The sequence below is a fragment of the Heterocephalus glaber genome, unplaced genomic scaffold (genome assembly GCF_053883595.1).
Source record: "Heterocephalus glaber isolate CG9 unplaced genomic scaffold, H.glaber_assembly_v1.0 deba00001606, whole genome shotgun sequence".
NCBI classification, from domain to species: Eukaryota; Metazoa; Chordata; class Mammalia; order Rodentia; family Bathyergidae; genus Heterocephalus; species Heterocephalus glaber.
Window position 1 is genome coordinate 32,668,981 of NW_028258377.1, and position 18,360 is coordinate 32,687,340.

General features: G+C 38.7%; 1 protein-coding gene and 1 pseudogene across 6 annotated transcripts in view; both read right to left on the reverse strand.

Annotated features, from left to right (window-relative positions):
- Positions 1 to 18,360, reverse strand: part of Sgcd (sarcoglycan delta) — a 959,917-nt gene that overhangs the window by 682,733 nt on the left and 258,824 nt on the right. The gene's annotated exons all lie outside the window — the stretch shown is intronic.
- The window catches only part of LOC147822992 (forkhead box protein M1 pseudogene), a 66,967-nt pseudogene continuing 48,607 nt past the window's right edge, over positions 1 to 18,360 (reverse strand). Inside the window, exon 1 of the transcript XR_015444646.1 lies at positions 1 to 18,360. This exon is cut by the window's right edge and continues 48,607 nt beyond it. The product of XR_015444646.1 is annotated as a forkhead box protein M1 pseudogene (transcript).

An 18,360-nucleotide genomic window follows, 5' to 3' on the forward strand; every position in this document is an offset into this window, starting at 1 on the left:
ATGTTTATAATATACTTAAATATGTAAAAAAATTATGGGAAAAATTGAATAAACAGAAAGATACTCTAAATTTAGGAGAAAACTTGAATGAATTTCTCTTTAACCCAATGTAGAGGAAGGTTTCTGTCTATGACACAACAATGCAACAAAGAAACATTTAGTGTACTAGAATAGTTTAAAAATCTTGTGCATATAAATAAGAACTATAAGATGGGCCAGGGATTTAGCTCAGTGGTTCCACCGCCTGCCTTGCAAGCGCAAGGTCCTGAGTTCGATCCCCAGTACCAAAAAAAAAAAAAAAAAAAAAAAAAAAAACCATAAGAAAAGCCAATACAAATAGGAAATTAGTAGGTGATATTTGCTGTAATACCCCTACTGTAGAATGTACAAGGGAAAAATGAAAATCTTAAAAAAGGTAGCCAAAAGTCATATAAAAATGTGACTTTTATTTTAGAAAAGTTCTTACACAAATAGAAAAGTAGTCACTTTCACTTACAACCAGAGAAATGTCAATATCCAGTCATAAGTCTGGAAAAAAATCCAAAAGATTCATGAGGAGATTTATTGTTGGAGTATACCTTTCTTCAATAGTACTATGGCCTGGGGACCAAGTCTTTAACATATGCACCCTTTGCAGACACCTAACTCCACTACAGAAGGAAAGCTATGGGAAAACAAGGTTACATATTGCTGGTAGAAATTCAAGGGCACAGGCTCTGTGGAGAGCAGGCACATGGGTTACAAACTTCATATGTTCTTCATATTTGACAGAGAGCAGTCACACATCTAAGAATAGACCTGAACATACACTTCCCAGGATTACATATTCACAAGGTTATTAATAGTAGAATGATGTATAATTTCAAATATTAGCAATTATCTCAAATGCCCAAACAAGGGTGATTAGTTGAATAACTACACCAACATATAGGGAACCTAGAAGCTATGAAAATCTCTATAAAAAAAGAAATAAAGAAAAATAAAGAAAAAAGAATAGGAGAGTATGCATAACGTGCTACTTTGTGTAACAAAAGGAAATAAAGCATACATGCTTCTGCTAATTTTTACTAAAATAAATGGAAGAAGACTGTTTCTGTACCTTGGCTATTATTAATAATGTTATAATGAACATGAGAATATAAATATCCTTTTGACATATTGTTATTATGGCTGGCATTTAGATGTCACCCCCAAAGCCTCATGCAGTCATAGGGAGGGCTTTTTCAGAACTGGCCGGATCTAGAGTGTGTGACGCTGGAATTGATTCATGGTGTAGTGCTAAGCTCAAGGGCACTAGGATTAAGATTGTGAGTGCAACCTGCCCTAAGTAGTCTGGATAAGATAAAAGGGGCAGAAAGACACTGTTAAGGTCCCTTGTGGTTTCTACTGTCTTCTGTGTGCAAAGAACTATTTCTCCTCGGAGACACCCCTCTGCCATGTGCCACTCTGCCTTGGAGCCAGCCAAATACAGACTGAAACATCTACAAACTGTGAGATAATAAACCCTTTCCCATTTAATTTTGGGTGTCAGGTATTTTGTCTTAGCAACAAGAAAAGTAAGACACACACTGACCTCAGTTCCTGGGATTCATAACCAGATGTGGGATTACTACATCACATATTAGTTCTGTTTTCTGTTGTTGTTTATTTGTTTTGGTTTTGAGGAACCTTCATATGGTTTGCTGTGGTTTTAAAGTGGGCCACAGAAGTTCTTGTGTTGGAACCTTAATTCCAAATGCTAGAAGGTGAGGCATAAGGCAAGGTCCGGAGAACCTGAGGACCCCACCTTCAAGGGTGGATTAGTTCCCTTCCTCAGGAAGAGCTGGCTCTCAAGGGCATGGGTATGCTCTCTCAAGGGTGGATTTTTATAAAAGTGAATTCTGTTTCTTAGCTCTCACTTGCCTCCTTCCACATTGTAAAGCTGAGAAGATCTCAGTACCAGAAATCCAGAAGATCCCAGCACCGTGCTCTTCCCTCCTTTTATAATCATGAGCCAAATAAATGGCTTTCCTTCATAAATTACTCAGTCTCAGGAATTTTATTATAGCCTTAGAAAACAGACTAAAACAGAAAACTGGTACTGAGAAATGAGATTGTAGCTAAAATAGATACTTGAGAATGTAGACACATCTTTGGAAGTAAATAATGAATAGAGCCTGGAAAAATTTTGAGAAGCAGGCAAAACAAAAAACAAAACATAAGCTAAATTGCTATCAACATCATTCAAGGTGATTCTGATGAGGCCTTAGAAGAAGTAAAGACTAGGGAAAGCGTGAAACTTCTCAGAGATTATCTAAGTGGTTGCGACCAGCATGTTGACAGAAATGTGGATAGTAAAGGCCAGTCTGATGAAGTCTCAGAGGGGAACTGAGGAACTCAGCACTGATAAGTGGAATAAAGACCATCCTTTCTGCTTGGCTGACTGAAGTACTTCCAGGCCCCAGAGCTTTAAGGAAGAACTAAAAAATGACAAAGGAAGATTACTGGTAGAAGAAACATCCAAGCAGCAAAGCATTCCAGCAGCTGCAGGGCAGTTTCTGGACGCTTACAGAGAGATGCAAGTGCAAAGAGATGATCGAAAGGCAGAACTTACAATTAAAAGTGAAGCAGAGTGGAAAGATTTGGAAAACTGACAGCCTACCCATGTAAACAGAGAAAAAGCTTGTCAGGGAGAGAATGGAAAATGTGTAGTCCAATGACACTTTCTTAATAAGGTGAGTAATACCAACACCAGGAAGCCAGGTGCTATTCATCAAGACAATGGGAGATCCTGAAGGCAGTCAGAGATCTTCAAGGGCAGGTCCAGAAGCCTAAGAGCTTAATGGTTTGGGGAATAGAACCAGGGCACTCTACACAGTTTCCCTGCCCAACGCCATTTATTTAAGGAACACTGGGACAACCTTCCTGAGCTGCCCCAGCTGTCACTCAAGGCACCATGGAAAAACTCAACACCCCGCCTACTGCCACAAAACAGCAATATCTATGAAAGGTAGATAGGTATCATGTGCCTGCAGAGATGGAACCCTGGGAAGAACACAGCACTACTTACAGGGTATTCCTGTTGGAAATACGTAACCAGATTTTTCTTACGAGGAACAATCTTCAAACCCAAAGTGTGGAACATGTACAAAATAAAGGGCCTGTATTCAAAAAAACAAGTCACTATCACGAAAGCTAACAAAAAGATTAAGGAACCGTTCTGACATTGTCTTGACATAATCGAGACCACCACAGTATCAAAGGACAGACTAACTCCTAGGTCCTTAACTTGTTACTCATGGGAAGCATGATTTATGTTTTCTTCTGAGACACTCAGAGATTTAAGTCATTTTTGCTAAAACCAATGAGTCTAAACTTGGGCCTACAAAGGTCCAATAGGTAAATAAAAGTAGAACCAAGCTTGACCTACATTTTGGAAAACTCTGGGTCAAATCCTTCTAAGCTCTGCACTTAGGCATGTTAGTTATTTAGAGAGTGTCCATCTAAAAGTTGAAAGAACAAGTTATATGAGCCTTAAATTGATCTAGCCTACCTCATCACCATTCAATAGTAAGGATCCCAGGGTAAGAGATCTACAGGAACATTCAGCTATACGCAGAAGTCTCTACTGCCCTACAGCTATGGTTACCTTGGATTCTAGTAGATCATCACATGACTGAGCCTCTCCTGCAAGCCACAAGGATTCCTCACATGGGATCTGATGGCCCTCAAGTTACCAGGATTCAACCTGAGCTATGAAACCGGGTAGAGATAATAATCAGCCAGATCCTGGCCCGCCTCAGCTAACCCTTACACACTAGCTTCATGCTTTTGTGGATGAGCTAGCCTAACCTCTCTCCTTCCGAGTGTGCCCCTTCAGCTGCTCACAGCGGAGTCCTTCCCTATTTTTTCTTACTCTCCTTTGTTAAGAGCTGACCTGATCTTTGTCAGCTCCTCAAACTAAACTCTCTTAATATTTGCTCTTGTTTTTAATTAAAGCCTTTTCCTGCAAATGTGCTTTAGTTTTAATTTCCACTATTAGGAAAGCAAGGACCCATGCACATCAGTGACAGTTCCAGACTAAAGGAAACAGTAGTGACAAGAAAAATAAAATCAACTTGTAGCACTAAAGTGGAAAAAAATGCCTTCAAGGATGTGGTTGAAACAATATTGGGCAATTAGGGAAAAATTAGAATGTGGAATACAAATTAAATAAAAATACTCATTATATCAACTATGAAGTCTCCTAATGTTGGTAAACGTGCTACAATTCTATGAGAATATGATTACTCTTAGAAAATAAACATTGACATATCTGAGTGATTTGGTATGTGCTGTTTAATTCTCAAATAAACAATAATGAAAATCTTATTTTTTTCAAATAAGAAAACACATATGTGGATGATAAATGTTGCAAATTTTAAATGAAGATGAATCTGAGTTAAGGGTATGCGAGACTGTTTGTATGATCCTCATAACTTGTTTTGTAAATTAGTAATTATTAAAAAGTTACAAAAGAGAGGATTCAAGATTTCACTGGAATAAATAATCCAAGACAACTATGAAAGAACAATGCACCAAGAAGAGTCATACTCTACAAATACTAAATTTCATTATAAATTTTTTAAAAATCACAGTGTAGTACCATTCTAAGACTGAAAATGCAGCAAAGGAAGAAAATAAAATGATCAAAAGATATTCTACAATTATATATGTTAAAGCTGGAATTTCTGTCCCTTGGCAAAGGATTCAGACTTTCAATAAGTAATGCTAGAACAATTTTCCAACTGTTTCCAAAACATCAAGCTATATCTTTATTTCCCAATTAAGCAAAACGCATCTCAGATACAAAATAAGTAGTAAACATAAACAAACACACACACAATTAAAGAACAATACTCAAGAATACATTTTGAACACAAGTATTTAAAAAACAAAAACAAATGATAAAACTAGTAAGAAAAATATCAGGGCATTTTTGGTTTAGATCTGGGGTGTCCCCCAGAACCCTCATGTGTTTGGAAGGTGATTGGTAAGGGAGCACTCTACTCATCACTGGAGAGCTGAATGTGCAGCAGGAGGTGGGGTTTGATAGGAAGGAACCTGTCCTTGGGGCATCACCTGGAGGCTTTATCTCCCTGCCTGCTCCCTCCTTCTCTCTCTGCTTCCTGGCCACCATGAGGGGAGCAGCTTTCCTCCACCTAGGCCCTTCCACCATGCTGTTTCTGCCTTGGAGCCAGCCTTCCTTGGACTGAAACTTGTGAAACTGTGTCTCAAAACAAAACCTCCCCTACTCTAAATTTCAGGCCTCAGATATTGTGTCCAGCAAGAACAGAGTGACTTAGACATAGTGTTTTTGATACGGATGCTAAAGCTACCTGTATGTAAAAAATAAATCAATAAAATTAAGAGCAAATAAACCTTATAAAATAATTAATATCAATTACGGGAGAACAAAGTTTAACCTTAATATTTAAAAAGATAAATGCTTTTAATATAAAAGGCAAACACATGTAATGCGTTAACTCATAAAGAAGAAATACTGGCCTACAAATCCCAGAAAATATGCTCAAACATTAAAGTAGTCAAATAAATAAAATTTAAATACTGATATAATTTTCCATTATTAAACTGGTGACATTTCAAAAGAAAAACAAACCGACAGCCTCCACATTCAGCAGGCCACAGGGAAATGTACACTTTAAAAAACACTAACTAGGATAAGCCGGAACAAATAGTTTTTGGTAACATTCAACACTATGTATCAAGAGATTCAAAACTTTCTCTCATTTTCATTTTAAATTCTACTGCCATCAAACCTGAAAAAAATGGTAACACTTGAATCAGGTTTGGTGGTGCACACCTGTAAGCCCTGCATTTTGGGAGACTGAGTCAGGAAAATGGCAAATTCAAAGTCATCCTGGGCAACTTAACAAGGCCCTGTCTCAAAAAATGAAAAGGGCTGGAGAGGTAGTTCAGTATAAAAACTCTGGGTTCAATCACTATTATTGGAAAAAAAAAAGCAACATTTGAAAACATCTGAATGCCCATCTAAACAGCAAGAAAAAAGCCAATGAATATAGGATAGAAGGCTACCAAGCCATTAAAATAAAGCTCTAATCAGATAGTGAATGATGCGGGAAATGCTCATTATACATTGTCAGCTAAAACAAGTATCCAGTTCTCACTCTCTGCCTCTCTACATATATATGCATATATTAAATTATTTTAACTTAGTAAAGAGATATAACTACAGAGATAAATAGATATATGCACACATATACCCATCCTGTAAAACATATAAGCATAATCACTGAAACATCCTTAATTATTTCACTAGATGATGGGCTTATCACTCATTCACATTTTATTCTGTATACAAGTTTAGATCTTTCAAATTATTTACAATAAATGACAATTATCATAAAATTGAAATAATTTGGTTTTCAAACATAGCCTTTAAAATGACATGTGCACAAGTAATTACTACTCTGCAAAATCAAAGAAACATATGACACAGGATATGAAGCCAATATGCAAAAAAATGTAGCATTTTTGATAAGGTGGTGAAAAATATTTTTCCTACTTCAATTTTGCTGTTTTATCCAACTAAAAAATAATGATTATCTATTCAAAGAGTCTAAGACACCTAGGAATCCACTGTAGTAAGAGGAAATAAAAATTAGATTCAAATGTATTGAACATATACAATTTTCATAACATGCAGTCAAAATAGCATACTCCCATTGTATTAAATTAGATTACCACATGAAATTCCTAATGTGGTAATCATGTGGTAATCAGTAAACAACAAATGACAAAATCAAGGAGACAAGGATATGAGTAATCCTTTTCACAGACTCTAACACCTAAAACCAGGTGGGTGACTACACTCTACAGCAAACAAGTAAGTGAGGAATCCCATATGGGAGACCAAGCTGGCAACAGGACCCTGCTTGTCCCAACTTCCAGTAAGTCGTCTAAGGCATCGTTTCCAAAGGCAAGTCCAGGGGCCTGCAGTATCACATGGGAGCCTGTGAGACATATAGCATTTCAGGCCCACCCCACTCCTATTAACCTACTTTACTAATCTTGATTTGAACAAGATCCCAAGTGATCAGAAAGCATCTTAAATTTTGAGAACAATGCTGAGAAGAACAATGCTCAACTCCTACCTCCAGACACTATCTCCAGAAGGAAAATGGAAGACAGGGTGACTGACATGCTGAACACTCTTACTAAAGAAAGATCACAGCCGTCATTGGTGATGTGGGGACATGCCCAAAGGCTCTATTCATGTGCACATATCTCTGTGTTCTTTCATGTCAACTGGGAAGAAAGGCAAGTCATGGTACAGCACATGTAGGTCAGGTCCATGGCAAGACTGGAGGCAGAAGAGCAAGACCCCCATAATACTAATCCCATGCTTACATCATTACACAGTATCCACTAGATAGATAGTTCCTGCCAGAGCTGAACTGATGTCACTTCCTAGTTTCCCAGGCCCAAGGCATGATGTCAGAAGAAACAACTGCCTCTTCTGCAACCTGAAGGACTCTTGTAGAAACCAATGGGACTCAGTGAGCGCTTTCTCACTTGAACAAAGTCTATGGTCATATTTGTGCACCACTATCTGTGAGCTGTATGATCAAAGAATAAGTCACTTAAATTACCTAGTCCAGGTTCCTATTTATGACACATTTATAATACAAATCCACAGTCCACAGCCCACAGTTCTGAAACCAAAAGCTTTAAAAATAAAAGCTTTTCAGAACTGATTTGGCACCAAATCTGACCTGACATGAACTCACCTAAAGATGCAAGGAGACCTGAGCCAACACGGGACCATGAACAGTCTCTGGTCCTTTTGAGATGATCATCTGTACAAGGCACATGTTTTGTTGATATGTTAACATGCACATATCAAAGCAGAACTGATCCTGTTGCCCGAAAGCCTACTGAGATACTTACATCACACTGAGCAAAATGAATGGCAGGAAATAGGAAGCAGGGAGATCTTCTGCAAATGGGAAGAGAAACAAGAAATGGAGAGGGGAGGTAAGGAAGGGAAAAGGATTTAAAAAAGAGAATCTAAGAAAAAAATGGGACTAGACCTTTTTGAAATGAGAAGAGGCTCAAGAATCAGAGGAGGAAGTGATGAGAAGGGAAGGGAACAAAACAGAATTAAAATGTGTTGTGTACATGTACAAACTCTCCATGATAAATGTAATCATTGTGTACTGTAAACATGTACTAATGAAAATATATAAAAATTTTTGAATAAAAATATTTTAAAAATTAATTTTATGGTTTCTGTTTTTTGTTTTTTTTTTTTGAGAAAGGGTCTCACTAGGTAGTTCAGGCTAGCCTTGAACTCATGGCAATTCTCCTGCCTCCTGAGTGCTGGGATGACAGGCATGTGCCACCATGCCTGGCCTCAAATTTAAATTTTGAAACACCTTTTCCCTGAAGCATTATATAAAGGATGAAAGATTGCAATCCTGTACTACTTAATATCATAGGGCAATCATAAGGATTAAATATGTGAAGTCTCTAGTTCAATGTCTAGAATAGAGTGGACATCCAAAATGTATGGCTTTCTATATATCTCTTTCTTCTTCCTTAAATTCTTTATATGTTTTAAATGTCACATTGCCAAAGATGCATGCAAATGTATATTTTAATTATCCAAAGTTTTAATGTTTTACACTAAGAGATTCAAGGTAATCATGACTATATTTAGTAAAGAAATGAAACAGAGTAGAATGATATTATACGAATGAGCTATAAAAATGAAACAAGCCATAATTCAGTTTCTATCTGTCTCTCTAGAAGAAAGAGAGAGAGAGAGAGAGAGAGAGAGAGAGAGAGAGAGAGACAGGCAGACAGACAGAGAGGGAGAAATACCTTGCTTCATGAAAGCTTCTGTTCACACATAATTTGGTTCTCAAACAAAAGCCTTCGACAAAATTTTGCTTCTATTCACAAACTCCACATCAGGTGACAAACACAACCACAGCCATCTTTGCCACACAAACACAAATGTGACCATCTTCCCCAAAATCATAAAACAAATTAAGTTCATGAATGGAGGTACCACTGTGTACATACTTACATACATATGTATATATAAAAATAAATAAATATAAATATATAAAATCTGTAACAGAATTTCATGGAAAGGTCAGTCATGACTAGTAGTAAAGAGCCTGAGCTTTGATATAAGAGGTAACTAAGATTATGGCTTGTATCTATATGTTCCCTAAAGCCCCACGCATTCATAGGTGGTAGGCTTTTCACTCATAGGAGGGGCTTTTTGGAGGTGGCTGGATTTAGGCTGTGTGTATATGGTATATGGATGTGTGATAACGGGATTAATCTGCTGATTGGTTTAACACAGCTCCTGGTGTGGATAATGGGAAGGCCCACCATGGATGTGGTTAGCACCAACCAATAGGCTTGTAGCCTGAACAGAATAAAAGGAAAGGCTACCTTGCTGCTTCCTGTCTGCTGTGCCATGGACTGTTTCTCCGCTGCCATGCCACCCTGCCTTGGAGCCAGCAAACTATGGAATGAAATCTCTACAAACTGAACTACAATAAACTTTTCCTCTTCTAACTTGTGGGTGTCAGGCATTTTGTCCTAGCAACAAGAAAGTATTTAAGACATCTGGATTCAAATTCACACTCTACTTCTGAATATCTAAATCACTCCTAGTTCATTACTTGGAAGAATCAATGTAATTGAACTACAGTTTTCTGAGCTATAAAATAAATGTTAGGAGTATACATGCATTCCAAGTTTGTACCAAAGATTAAATAAGATGATATGCATACAACACTTAGGGCAATGCTTGTCAAATGAGTTTATGGTGATAAATACTTAAAACTGAACCTGTTGTTATTACAGATTCAAGTTAGACTAGATACTACAATCACTCACATACTATAATTCATTAGACATGAAGTGTCTGAAAAATTACTTCAGTCCCACATTTGCTTATGTATTAAAATATATTTATAAACTTAATTTATACATTAATTGGATTTAACACTAACAGGTTTTAAGAGCTGCCTAACATGTTTTGACATGTTAACAGCTATTGGATGTATTATCACACTAAATTATAATCTTGTAAATATTTAATCTGTCAAAAGTCAGAAAACAATTACTATATTAGACTTCCACCTATAAAATCATAACCCAAAGATTAAGATACTGTTTAATAAACAGAGAATCTAATTGCTCCTTTGTACAGAATCTAATAGGTCCAAAATTACAGTAATTTCCATTTATTCATTCTATCCAAACTTGAGAAAAATTAAAAAACCAATGATGCACACTCGATTTTATACATTAGCAAATTTTAATTAAATCTCTCAGAACCTATAGGAATATGTATGGGTCTAATTAACTAACTCATCAAATTTGTAAGTGGACCACAGAGTAAAATATTTGAACTTAGGCAATGCACAATTAGTAAGGGTAAAATTTGCCACAACTTGTTCAAATCTGTCTGGAAAACTGGCCTTTTTGTCCATGATGATTCCTGGCTTTCTGCAGATAAACTTTCCTATTTAGAGAAGCCTGTTTTTCAATGAACAATACTGAACAATACTGACAATTGTTGGTCTGCAAATGATTCAGAGTTTGGTGGTGTCACAGTGAGCTATAATGCAAAAGGCAGACAGGGACAGTTGAAGAGAACAATAAGAACCTGCCAAGCAGAAGCTGGCAAAGTAAAGTATCAGCAAAGCCAAGAGATGTACCCTTGATCACCTGCAGAACTGGCCTGGAAGTGGGATTGAAGATACCTTTTCCTTCTCTCCATTCACTGGCCAAACATCAGGACACTTTTGGACTGATGTTACATCTGCTCTCATTCAACTTTCTTATTAACCTCAGACACCTTTAAATATGACACAGGATATTATATCCACAAAGTTAAAAACATAACTCATATAGGGTGAATATGTGCTGAAGATATATCATACTGATAATAAGAAAGATGGTTGCTGTGGGTTGAATTGTATCCCTTAGAAGATATTTTGAAATCTTAACCCCCAAGAACTCAAAGTGTGACCTTATTTGGAAATAATTCCCAACCTATTAGATGTCGATATGCCAAGTTCATAGTCTTACAACAACAAGGAATGAAGTTGCAAATCAAAGGAGGGAGGTAGGAAAATTTTACTGGAAATTAGGAGAAGAATAGATCCTGGACTTCTAGGAAGAGTAGAAAGTGGGTGGCCATTGAGGGTCCCTGTCAAGAGTATTTTATACAAATCGATAATGCAAAATAGGAACAAAAGGTCCAAAGGGGTAGGGGTAGTGGGAGGGGCAGGGGAAAGGAAAGAAGGGAAAGGAAAAATGCTGAGAAATGGAAAAAATGGAAATAAAGTCTTTGTAAATAGGGAAGGGTGAAGGGAGTGAAGGGAGGGCTAGGCATGGGGAAAAAATAAGAACCAAGATGCATTATGTAAAGGTACAATTCCCAATGAGAAATGTAATTGTGTTGTATACCTAAAATGTATCAATAAAATAATTTAACAACAACAACAACAAAAGTATTTTATACAGCAAAATCACAATGTGGGTGCAAGGTGGATCAAACTACAATCAACCTATGGGGTTACAAGGATAGTCACCTAGATAATACGATCCAAAAGGGAAACAAGTCATGCACATGGAAAGAATCAAGGCATTTCTGCAAAGGGGTAGGAGTGTGGGTCCAGGTGTCCTGCTATGTGTCTGATGCCTATCTGGGGCATCAGACCTAGCTGGGGGTGCTAATTATAGTACAATCTCAAATAGTTGTTTATCTCTAGAGAGGCTTGCAGGTCTGACTATCCCATCTCCATCTTGAGGCCTGGATCTTCTCAGATTAATTCCCAACTGCAATCTTGGTGTGTTGTCTCATCTTCTGTGCTGACCAAATCTCTCTGACTGCATAGTAATTTCTACCTAACTTAGCTCTCTCTGTACAATAGGGTAGTTGGTGATGTACAGTAATGACTTAAATAGTCTCACAGGAGTTGAGTGGGCCCTTCATCCAGTATGCCTGGTGACCTTTGAACAAGACAACGTGGAGGCAGAGACTGAATTGCAACAGCAACCAGACAGGCAACACCAGAACTGCTGGAAACAGCCAGAAGGAAGGAAGAGGGCAGAAAGGATTCCCCTACAGGTTACAGAGGGAACAGGATCTTGACCTTGGGACTGTGACAACTGTGTTTTTGGATTTTGAAATTAGGAGACGATAAATTTTTCTTTATTAAGCCACATAACGTGTGATAATGAATTAAAGCAAACCCAGGCCACTAATACGATGGAAAAAACTGGCTCAAAGAGTATTTGAGAACTTGAATATTTAGCATCATTCTGGAAATTTAAAAAAAAGAATCTTGGAATAATATTGGTAAAGATTAAAAAACTGGTTTATAACATATGTAGTAGTACTATCATTACCTTGGGGGAGAGAATATTCATTACCTGGATAAATATCTACAAGTTAATATGCAACTTTACAAGGCCTGAGACTTTTTATAAAACTGTACTGGGAATCAAGTGCAGGGTCGCAGACACGCTAGGCAAGGGCTCTACTACTGACCTTCACCCACACCCCATTTTATCTTTTATTTTGAAATAGGGTCTCACTAAGTTATCCAGGCTGGTCTCAATTTTTTAATCCACCTGCTTCAGATCCTTTAAGTACCTGGGATTACAGGTATGCACCACCTCACATGGTTGCCTGAGCCTTTAATTATTGGCATACGGCATATCACAAAAAAGTATATACCTAGATAATTTAAACAACCACAGGTGGGCCCAGTAGACAGTGGTTCAATAGGGCACTGAGAAGATTTATGCCCCTCTTCTCCTTCAGCTCTTTGCCTTATTTCCATCATGTGCATTTGTTCTTGTTGTTGTTTTTTACTGCTGTTGTTGTTTGACAAGTTCCTTACTTATCTGCCCCACTGGTACTTGGATTTATTAGGAGGCTAACCTGTCTGAGGACCTACCACTACCACAAACACACAGACCGTTTGTCAGTGAAATACCATCCCGTCCACCTCCTCCAGAAACCTATGGTTTCTAGTCTAGATAATGACCAAGCTCCTCCCCTTTAATACACACAACTCTTTAACAATTCCATTCACTACTCAGGCAGGCTGAAGGCTTAGTAAGATGCAGTACATTTCATGAAAACAAACAAGGCCTTGTGACAGAAGCTGGAAGGAAATGCAGGCAACATTAATATGAAAACTTAACAGCTTTGTTTTGCTTTGATGCACCAGAAAGATGAAATGCAGTATTTTCCCTCATCTGCCATAAGGGCTGAAGACTAACTCCACCCTGACTTCCTACAAAAGAGACAGAGAGCCTACCTGGCTAAGGAACGGACTCACGGTTGTGAAAGAAGTCTTTGGTGAGGTAAATTCAACACACTCCCCACCCAGTGTCCAGGGGGTGCTTCCCAAGCAAAATGGAAGCTGTTGCCGCAGAACTGAAGCCAAGGATGGAGATCTCCTTCCAGCCAGAAAGCAAATCTTTGGCTGAAGGATGAGGAGCCTCTAGAGACTTCCAGGGAATAGACCAGGTAGATAAAAGGGGCCCTAAAAGGGGGCTTCCTAGTGATGGAAGAAGCCATGTCAGACCACCATGAAAAGATCTCAGTATCTTCTGCAGGTGTGCAGCTGGACCAGCACATAACTGTGAAGCATCAGACTTCACAAAGTAGAGCAGAAAGAAGAAAATGACTCCATGAAACACTAAGAAGGGAGAAGGAAGGACTTTCTCCAGTCCTTTGAGGACAAACAAGAATTCAAAAGAAGGGGTAGGTGGCCTTGAAACTGGGGTAGAGGCATAGAAACCCCCTCCAACACATGTACTTCTGGTGAATGCACTGAACAAATTTGAGGCTCTCTCCACAGGCGCAGCATTCAGGAAGACCCAGAGAAGCACATGTTTATTTTAAAGCTGAAAATTTTTTCCAACCAGGTAGTATTTTCCAAATTGAAGGATAAAAATCTGGGAATATGTTTTTATATTTTATCTTGGGCTGGTGGACATTAGAATGATTTCTCCTTTCTAATGTCAAATGAAAGGACCCAAATTTTTCTAGCTCTCATCTATGGCAAATGATTACATGAACGTCATGACTGAGTAAAGTGGTATAGTTCATTTTTGAGGAGGAAGAAAGGTTTAAATCCACCAGACAAGGCATTTGTAAAAAGCTTACAAGCTCTTGGAAGAATGGGCTATCTTTTCACTCTGCTTGAATGAGTAAGTGAATAAAAGGAAGCCTTTTGACCTCATGAAAAAAAAAAGAAGTAGAGATGTATCATTTTGACTTTGGTACTGAATTCAAGATCAATGCCAAGAATGAAAATGCAACAATGCATATAAATGCTGTCAGTGACTTTCCGTAGAAAATGGGGTAAAGTAGTAGCAGTCACCAAATCAGTGTGGTCCTATGCATGATCAATAGGGCTTTCTTCCTCTCCAGCACCACCACTACCAGATAATGATAATGATAACAATACTGATCACATGGATTGAATGTGTACTCTGCACCAAAGACTGTGTGAAGGGCTAAATCTGCATTTTCGAATTGGATCATTACAACAACCACATATCATTCTTACTCTGGCTATACAGATCTGGAAAGCACAGATACAGGAGCATGGAATTTGCCAATAATAAATGGAGAAACCGGAATTAGCACTGAGGTCCATCCGATACCAAAGTCCATGCCTTTGAACCCTGAGTGTAGCATGATATCAGTCAATGGCATCTAACAATACATGTGTAACTATGAGCCTATGAGACTCCATGTGGTGGAGATGCTGTTTCCATGGATTAAAATAACACCTGACATTTAAAAACAAAACCCTCCAAATCTGAAGACTACTCTTGAAAACTACCTAATTTTCATTTCAGTAGGATTTCATTTCCTTCCTTGTAATCTTTTTTAATTCTGTTAGAATGCTCTTTGTAAAACACAGACATGGCCAAGCTGTCCTTCCAAGCTGGGAAGCCAGATCAACTAGAAAGAAGCCCATTAGGAGTAAGAAGGCACTGCCAAGAGGAGATGGAGATCCTCCGCTGCATCCCATGTCTTCACTGTCAGCTGCTTCCTGAAATGCTATGACTCTAGAGTCCATTTCCCATTTTCCACCTGAGAATTTGCCACTCTGCAGCTTATCACGAAGCCCTTGAAACTTTATACCCAGTGTCTCCAATCTCCAGCTACTGAGCCTGCACTGGAGCTGCCTCTTTTCCTTTCTAGGTTGTGCTTGACATGTAATACAATGCCCACTAGCCAGGCTGTGGTTCCCTGAACTCCCCAGTCACTCCCTTCTTGGGAATACTGTTTTTTTCCCTTCATTTTTTTTAGATCTCTGCCACATCTGCCCTCCCAGCCCCATTTACCCCCAGTCGCAGAGGCAGGAAGGGGTATAATCAGCAGAACAGTGATTAATTCAATTTGGCCAGAACCAAGAATATGCGTGTCTATTTATTTTAGGAGGTGGACTCATTGATCCACCTTATAGAATATCTGCACAAGGTAAAAATTGTTAAAATCCTTTGAAAAGGAAGCAAAACTAAAAAATATGATAAGATCCAGTACTAGATTTTGTTTTATCTAAGCATTGTTCTTTTCTTTTCCTGTTCAAAACACAGAAGACTTCAGAGTGCTGGGACTACAAATCCCGGGTGATCTGGTTTATCTGTGGTTCCCTGTAAAGTGTTAGGTGACAAGCCACAAGTGACCACCTTTGTTGGGTTAGTTTTCTAGTCGGCAATAGGGACAACAGCAGGACTTAGCTTATGGCTTGCAACAAATCAATGACAAGATCTATGAAACACACATGGATTAGAAATCCTGCCGCTTCTCAGTCACTAACTGCAATCCTCATTATCACTAATACTAATAGTAGCTGCAGTCACTACTATAACTAGTAGTGTGAACAGCAGCAGTAGTGGTGGTAATCCAGCAGCAGCAACAGTACTATTAGAGAAAGGAGCAAGATACAAGTGTTGGATACATTTTGAGTAACTGTTAACTCCCAGACACAAATATTATGTTTGAGAACTACACATATTTGTAGACTTTTAATATATGCTTTTCCTCTAGGTATGACCATCAAATAGCATCTTACCCCAAATAAGGTCTGGAATCACTAATTAAGATGCTTTCCATGTATTTAAGTTTTGAAGACACTAATTCCAGAAAATTGCTTAATTTTTTTTCTTAACCTATTTTAAACATTCAAAACATGAATGGACTTTCCTGGGACCCTAATAACACAATATAGAAGATAAGATCACTTGCTTTCAAATGAAAATAAAATCTATATATCTATCTTTGTTCCTAATATAGTTACTAATAGAGTCCTAATGCTTTGCTCTTCCACTTGAGAAATATCAAACATCTTTAATATGCAAATCAAGGCAGGGGCTTATGAGGTCATCTACAGTAGGTTTCTTCCCCTTATAACAGTAACTGGAAAGTCTACAGGGGCCCTGAAAATCATTACTTTAAAAATAATTGCACTATTACCAAAAAGCCACTAGCTTATCCTTAGTCATATTTCAAAATAAAATTTATATATTATATAGTATTGACTTCAGTTCAAAAGCTGCTTTGACCCCCCTCTACATCAATCCCCTTGACTTGGAATGGGATTGGTAGAAATCATTAAGATAAATATCTTGTCAAAAATCTCAGGCGACATGCCCAGAATTATCAAACACCAGAGGAACCTACATTTAGCTCCCATTTCCACTGGAAACCAGATTTCCCATAACACTTTATGGATACCTGCCTGGGTCAGACTGCTACAAGGAGGAATGAGAAGGTATTTGGGGAAAAAATCACCAGAATTCATGCTAAGATCTCTAAAGATGAGTGGTGGAGAGAGGTAGGAATTATATTTCTTTGCAAGCAATGTGACAAACTCTGAACACCTTTTTCACACTTGCAGGGCTTAGCAACTCATGAGTCTTTCTTTGTTCATTCAACAAATGCCTATCTGGCTTTCATCCTGCACCAGCCACACTCTAGGTGCTGGGTTCACAATAATGAACCGATTCAAAAGGAGGCCCTGAGAGCACCCAGGCTACAGGGGAAGACAGAGGAAACAACTCACTGCGCAAATACTAAGTTATGATAGCTTCTGTGGAAGAACGTAACAGGGGACAATGGGAAGGAATAAAAGGGAGGCTGAGTAGGTAGGGAGGAATTCACAGAGGAAATGGCATTTAAAGTAAAGGACAGCTTATGTGGGATTTGGCCCAATTTCCTGAATGGCTGGAAATTGGGGGAATCGGGATGGCATGATATTCCCGAGGGGAAGGTGTGAGGTGGAAACCCCTCCAGAGAGACGCTTGAACGTGGCAAAGGCTGTGGGTTAAAAATGCAACTAGAATGGCTTTAAACAGAGAGGTGGCATGAGCAAAATAAGCCGAGAATTAAAAACCTAATAGAAGAATGCAAGAGTATGCCATTTGATTTTTTTCCCCTGACAGATTTTTAGAATACAGCTTTCCCCTTTGCTAGATGGTCTGAGGCAGTGTTTTGTTTTGTTGTTTTGTTTCTTTTTATCAAGGGCTGCTCCCCTGAATCTCCTGCAATAGAGTGGTGCTAAAAATGAAGAATCACACAGAAGTTGTAGCAAATCAGAGCCTTAGGGTACAGAGAACAGGAATAAGCTTTCGGAGCAGAACTCAGAAGAGGCTCGGTGAAGAAGAGCATATTCAGAGTGGGCTGCGTCCCGTGGAGCAAGAGGGCAAGCAGGCAGCAGGCAAAGGTACCGGGCAAGGCTGGTACAGGAGGACACCTCCCCTCAGTGAGCACAGGAAGGGACAGCGTAGAGGATGTTTCATCCTCAAGACACAACATCTGCAGTACTCATCTACATTCCTTTGCTATAGCCGTCCTGTGAAAGTACCACAGGGTTAAGTGTCGTACATAATAACGACGCATCTTCTCACAGCTCTGGAGGCTGACAATTCAAGAACACACGGTCGGGAGGTTTGGTTTCTCCCAAGGACTCCTGCTTTTGCTTGTAGACGACTGTCATGCCCCATGTCTTCACAAAGTGTGTTTCCTAATCTCTTATTCTCCTACAAATGACAATTATACCAGGTTAGGGCTCATGCTGGTCACCACACTTTACCTTCCTAAGCATCTTATCTCCCAATACTCAAATTCTAAGATGCTGAAGATTAGAAATTCCACTCATGAATGTGAGGGGGAAACAACTCAGACTCGGGATAGTTAATCTTGATGGCCAGCATGGCTGGCTTGGGAGGTGCCCGGGAGACTGGTAAAGTACCCTTCTGGATGTGTCTAGTTGCACCAAGGAGGCAGGA